Source organism: Arachis hypogaea, chromosome 3, assembly GCF_003086295.3.
Source record: "Arachis hypogaea cultivar Tifrunner chromosome 3, arahy.Tifrunner.gnm2.J5K5, whole genome shotgun sequence".
In the NCBI taxonomy this organism is placed as follows: Eukaryota; Viridiplantae; Streptophyta; class Magnoliopsida; order Fabales; family Fabaceae; genus Arachis; species Arachis hypogaea.
Genome location: NC_092038.1, coordinates 108627235 through 108634366, shown reverse-complemented (window position 1 = coordinate 108634366; position 7132 = coordinate 108627235). Strand labels below are relative to the sequence as shown.

At 32.7% G+C, this 7132-nt stretch overlaps 1 long non-coding RNA gene across 1 annotated transcript; it reads right to left on the bottom strand.

Annotated features, from left to right (window-relative positions):
- Positions 1-641: 641 nt before the first annotated feature.
- Positions 642-2539, bottom strand: LOC112771038 (uncharacterized). The gene is made up of 4 exons (XR_003186901.3): positions 2401-2539; positions 1635-2159; positions 1446-1515; positions 642-887 (listed from the first exon to the last, which is right to left on the bottom strand). It is a non-coding gene; the product is annotated as an uncharacterized lncRNA (long non-coding RNA).
- Between the last annotated feature and the right edge of the window lie 4593 nt (positions 2540-7132).

The following is a 7132-nucleotide window of genomic DNA, read 5'->3' as shown; positions in this document are numbered from 1 at the left end:
AACACGCAAAAAAAAGTGGGTGATAAGGAGGGTGAGTGATAAGAAGGTGTATGCCACTTACTTATCAAGAGAATGAGAATTTTTACGTAACATTTCTATATTACAATTACTCTTTGGCTATCTAGCATCACCAAAAAAATTTATTACTCAAGTCTTCCTAAATTTTGATTAGAATTTTGTGCTGATAACGTGTTATAAAATAAATAAGAAAGTAAAAATAAATATAAAATAAAAAAATATAAATAGAAGATTCTAGTATTCATATTCACCAATATTATTGCCTCAATATAATAAAAATGATTGCTATATATATCTACTAATATTATATGTGATAATATGCATATATAAAAGAGAAAGAAGTGTTTAGTTGTTGTTACTGTGTGTTGTTTCAAATGTGATTTTCCTTATTTATACATATAATAAGTCTTTATTTTCAAACTTTATTTATTTGAATTTATTTTAAAAAGTGATTCCTTCACTATTGAATTTTATCTCTTCTCATCACAACAATGTGTTTAATATCTTAAAAATAAAAGCTATTAAGTATATGAATTAGTGGTGAAAATTTTAAATAAGAGATATGAGATTTTAGATTCAAATTTATAATCATTAATTAATGTATCCAAAGAACAAATATCTGAAAATTATAAAAGATAGTACCAGTATCTTTTTATTTAAAATTTAAAAGTACAATTAATGAATTAATACGAAGTTATATTATTTTGTGCATACAAAGTTATAAACGTAAAAATGAATAAAGTTTTGTCATTACTTTTAACATTAGTGGCCTATGAACTTTATTACGAGTAATGGAAGTGGAAGTGAGGCCTTTGTCCTTTGTGCTTGGGTTTGTCGTTTCCTTCAAGGTGATTGCTGAATCGGACATCCTGCAAGGACAAATTAAACTAGATTCTCTTCACTAAAATAAGATACAAGACAAGTTGATCAAAATTAATGATATAACTTCATATCTTTTACTTAAATTTAGCTTCTATAATTTGCTGAAGTGCATGTATGAAAATAATTTATAAACTAAATGTACTTGAGCAATCAACATCAAGTTGGATACTTTCACAACAGTTGCTTACACAGATAATATAAAACACGTCACTTCCTATAGAAACCTAAATATTTTCACAAATAGTGAACCAGATGAACACATGACAATGTGTTGCCAATTTTTATTTTTATTTTTATCACTTTATAAAGCACTCAACATAATTGTACCATCTGACCCAAAAGAAAGGAACATGATTGGACCATATACGATGAATTATTGTTCTTAAGAAACAGAACATGATGTTGGAAACCATTAAACCTAGTGTACATAGCCTCCAATAATAGATAAGAAAGTTGAATTGGTGTTATTTTCACTTCTTTTATTGCCTTCACAAAATTAGTAAATAGCATAAGTTTGAGAACACTGTGATGCACAAAAAACTTACCTCAACAAAACAGCAGCAAGTGCAGATCTCAAGAGCTCCGATCTGGATGGCTGAGTCTTATGTATTATTTCTAAGGAAGAAAAATGTGTATGAGGAAACCAGCCAACTTTCATTTTGTAATTATGTGCTTTTAAACATTTTAGAAGGAACATTAGATGGTAATATCATGGCACCAAACAACTAGTTTACCTTCTTATATATGCATCTACATATCTAATTGAGATTGGATGCTACAAGTGGCAGCAAGTCTATCTTCTTGTGGAAGTCCAATCCAAGATAATCAAAACGAGGACATAAGATGATGCAGTAAGCATTATAGTATTAATTCACTATATGCTCCTAAAGAAAAATACTAAACTCCGTTAAACCTTCAACAGCGAAAAACACAGTGCTTCATACATAATCTACTTGATTATTATCAAATAACCAGTTAATCTCAGAAAGATTGTTATCATTGTTGTGACCTATATCAGATCATTAACAAAGGTAATTAAATTGAACTACAACAGATATATAAAACAGAAACGAAATAGTAATCAACACGCGAAAACCATTAATGCAAAGATGACAAACTTTTTGACTAGCCTGCCAACATTGATCTCAAGTTTCTAATGAGTCCACATCCTCTCTAACAGTTGAGACTTGCACCCTGTTAGCTATTAATCAACAACCACCGTTGTCTACCTCGCCGTTTATCTGGCGTTTGGCTTCTATCTGTAAAACCGAAGGAGGGAAGAAAACTCAATATTAGATTGAATGGGAAAAAATTTACCACTACCCCATGTATAGAGAAAGCTGATTATTTGCAGAATCTCCATTAATATCCCTTCCACAATGCTTTGATTTCAAGATAGTGTGGTGACCATGACGAACATGAAAGTAATTCATACTAATGTAGGAATAAGAGACATGGATGAGTCAAAGGGATTGAAAGGGAAAAATGAAAGTTACTTACAACTGAGCTATGCAGCTGGCAACACCTGAGATGCATTGAGATGTTTCGTATGGACTTTGAAATCACACATCTCAGTTACTTACAGTTGATATTGAAACAAAAGTAAGAGCAATAATATAAGAAGAGCATAACAAGAGAGTTAATTTTGATGCAGTCATATTCAGTCACGATTGAAAATTAGTTATTTTTATTGATACGACAATACATGTTAATTATGTAAACCTTGAAAACTAAATCTAATTAATTCCCAATTTTGGTGTCTTAAGTTCCTCTTTATTTACTCTGTCTCTAGCAACTTTATCAATTATTTGACTTTTCCACATGTGGAATTATGCATCAGATCTTTAATTCAACAAGGATTAATCCCATTCTTAGAAAGCAAGATGCAAAAATACCTTTGGCACTATAACAAATTCGGGTTGAGGCAACCCTTTGAAAACGTTGCCTATAATACGGAAAAGTATTGCCTTTGATCAAAGGCAACACTTTCTGACAAAACGCAACGCTTTTTGGGGGTTGGCTATACAGCCATTACCTTTGGTCTAAGGCAACGCTTTTGTGCATCAAAGGGAACCCTTTTTATGGCAACATTCAAAAAACGTTGCCTTTTCTACAAAAAAAGTAACTCCACAAAAGGGTTGACTTAGGGGACCCAAACACAACGCTTTAGATAAGACTTTATGGCAACACTTTTTACAAGTTGTATTTTTTAATACATAAAGCAACATTTGTCCAGATTTTTTTAAGTTGCCTTTTCATATACCTAAAGCAACACTTATATAAGTTTTTTTCTGGTTATTTTTTCATATACCTAAAACAAACTTAATCAATATAGGGAGAATAAACTAATAATATATATTGCATATATAGAAAGGTCTTCCAAGTGCCAATTAACATACTTGCTAAGTTACCAAGTCAAATAAATAAACATAAGTAACAAAATACATATTTTTCCTATTGTGCGATGTTGTGAATTTGGCAATGCACCTTGCATGTGTATTTCATCACTAATAAGGCAGTAATCAACACACTTACACCCCTTGAAAAACAAACCTAATTCTAAATCTCAACATACCAACTAATAGAAAACTATAACCGAACTACTTTCTTGAGATCCTGTGGTGCTATTCACAAAATTCTATAGTCACAAGTAGGATATCAATTTGTTTCCATTTGTTCCCCACATTCCTCACCATTTGATTTTGTTGCTTCAGCACCATTAGCATCTTCAGGGGGTGGTGGCAATGTTCTCTTCACAATCTCAACTATTTCTGTGAGCTCTTCATCCGAAAAACGAGTATCACAACACTCTATGATCTATGTAACAAAATCAAAGCACACCAAAACTCTAATTAGAACTACTCAAATAAATGCTAAACACAAGTGAAGATAGACAACAAACTCAAAAGCATATCACCGAGTTCATCGATTGTCAATGTCAAACATAAAAATGACATAACATAGTAGAGTGATTCTATGGCTTAATAATCCATGCACCATCATAATTACTTTTCTCATTTCAAAACAAATGCAACCAATCAAGAATTGACATACCCCAAATTCACATTGAACAAGGAACTTAGAAGACAAGGTTTTGTCATTTATGTTCTAAGCTACAAGGACTCAAATATGGGTTCAAGGATGATTAATCACTTTTCCTTATGAGTTTTCGAATCATACTAAGATGAATTTAGAGCTAAGCATTTTCCATAGTATTTAGAAGTTATGTAATAATGTTAAGGTACCTATCTATTCTCAGAAAGATTCTATTGCTTATATGTTAGTGTGTTACTGCTAACCAGTTTATTAAAGCGAAAGACAAGGTTTAGTGGGTAAAAACTAAAAAGTAACTAAAAAGTTGAGAGCAAATATAACTTGTAAACATTATTGCCAACATACAGAAAAAATTTCGACTATGTTGGTGGGCCTGATGTTGATTATGTTGAGAATCTCAGATTTTGCTAGATCATGGCTTTTAACATTTTCAAAGAACTCATTGATGCTCTCTCTTGTTTGATCACGAGCAGCAGTATCAAAAGTAAAAGGACTGCTTTGTAGTTGAAACAAGACAGACAAAAGAAAATCATACCATGTTCATCCAGTCTGATAGATGATCCCCTACAGAAGCTAGAGCCTTATTGCAGTGCCTCAACCCCGCATCCAAAGTTGCCTCCAAGTCAGTAAGGCGCGACGAAACCTATATCCAGAAAAGCAAACTCTTGACCCCTAAAACATCATTGCAAGAATATGCAAAACTCAACAGTTAAAACTTTAAAAACAACATCCCACTGATAAATCTTAAACCAGATGGAATTAAATAAGGGGGTTAAAAATAAGGAAAGAGTACTAATATGTTAATAACGATAAATAAGGTGCATATCTACACCCCTAAACTTCGAAATTAAACTGAGAATATGCTTGCTACAAAACATCAAGAAGAAAAATAAATAAATAAATACCTTCTGCAATACAATCTTGAATTCGAGGAGTTCATTATATGATTGCCGAAGTTTGTCACTGTTGGAATTCATTTCAATTAGCTCATGTTCATGCTCAGCAAGTTGTATCTGGTTAAAGTAAAATCAAATAGAATTTAAATCAGAGCAAACCCACCAACTTAAATAGCAACAGCATGTCATTTTTGGCAGCTTGAGAACATTAAATACAAAATCTTTGGAAATAATTGAATATTATACACACACACAGACATGACAAAAAAAGGACATAGAATGATACCTCTAAATCCTCCAAGTCAATCTCTGGTTGCAATGTAGTATGAGAAGACATTATGCCATCTTTATTGATTTGATCCTTGAAGAATCGTAGCTTCCGTGACATTTTCGCACATTGCTTTACCTGCCAAAAGTGGATTGTGTTATCCATTAATAACAGAATGGACAACAGATAAAAAATATTATTTAAAAAAAGAAAAAAGAAGGTCATTACTTCTGAAGATAGATAATATATATCTAGTTCAATAAAATTATAAACTAAAAATTACAGGAAAGCACTAAACAAATGTTAAGAGCATAAAGAACGTCAACAAATTGAAACATAAACAAATGGATAGCAATATAAAGAACGTCTTATGAGCAACAAGAACAAGATCCACAGAATTCCAATAATGTTAAGAGCAAGGATAGTTCAATATATTACGTATGCACATGAATATGGGAATTGCAAAAGTTATTTATGTTATGAGAAGCACTAACATTGTCTTTCTTAGTTTTCAAAATTGAGTTAAGCCATAAAAACACTCACAGTCAAAATTGAGGAAAGCCATATGCTCCAGCGGCCAGAATTCCCAAGCTACACCACATATTACATCAGCATCTCCCTACAAGACAACAATGATGACATATATGACATCAAATATCATTCAGAAGAAAACTAAAGAAAAAAATAGACACCTTGAAAATTAAAATTTTAATAGTGTCACAAAATGCTCTTTTTGTTCCTTCTTTCTTGTTCTTTTCCCTTTAACTTGAATCCTACTGAAAACCAGTGAAAAACTTGAAATTCAACAAAATATCAATCAATCCATTCCAAACAAATTGAAGTTCCAGACTCAAGAATTATAATAGCATGCGTAATTACCTATGAACTAAGACATATGCTGATAAGAAAATCCTAATTTTAATCTAAATTAACCTAATTAGCAAAAATAAGTTTGACTAAATAAAATTACTAAGTAAAAATTAAAATCCAACTAAAATGTAATAAATTAAATTAGATAACAGCAAAATGGGTTTTTGCAAAAACCTGGAAATTGAAGAACAGAGTAACAAGGCAGGGGTGAGGAGGTTACACTTGAGGGGTGGTCGCCGTGTTGCCAGAGCAATAGACCAGCGGAGGGGTGGTCGCTGTGTTATGTCAAAGCTCGCTAGCGGAACAATGGATGCTATGGTTCTGCATGCATCTCCAGTTCGCAAAGAGGAGGATGCGAGAAAAGAGAAGAAGAGGAAGAAGGAGAAGAGAAAGGAGAGGGGTTTCTCGTCGGAGGTGGTTCGGCGCAGAACGAGGAGAGCACCGCGCCGTCGTCGTGGAGATGACTGCGTGGAGAAGAGCACCGCACAGTCGCTGTAGAGGAGTGCACCGCGCTGTCGCCATGGATGAGAGCACTGCGCCGTCGCCATGGAGGAGCTGCTGTCGCCGTTAGCGTCGTCGGTTATTGGAGCTGACAATGGAGAAAGGAGAGAAAGGGATCGTGTGTGGGTGTTACTAGCTTCAGTGGCTTGGTTATTTAGGGCTTAGGATATTCTCTTTTCACTGATAAACAATTTTTTTTTAAGTTACTTGATAGAAAAATTAATTGGTGGGAAAATGATTAAAAGTTTTTCTCTAAAATTTTTAACTATGAATAATTTTAGGCAACTTTTTATAAACGTTATTTGTTAAATTTTTTTGACAACCCTTATAAAATTTTGTATTTTTATTTAAAAGTGTTGTCTTAAAGTTTTTATTTTGCAACATTTTGTAAACGTTGTTTTAGATATCAAAGGCAACTTTTTTTATGGGTGACCAAAAATTTTGTTATCTTTGCCTTACTCAAAAGTAACCCGTAAAAAAGGTTGTCTTTGCCTATCTAAGACAAATTTTGTTAAATGTTGCTTCGAATAAGGGTTGCCTTAGGGCAAAAATGTTGTAGTGTAGTTTGACATAATATTGACATTTATTTAAGTTTGAGAGTTTTCAAAAGCATCAAGAAAAGCGAGTGGTGAATCTTGATGAC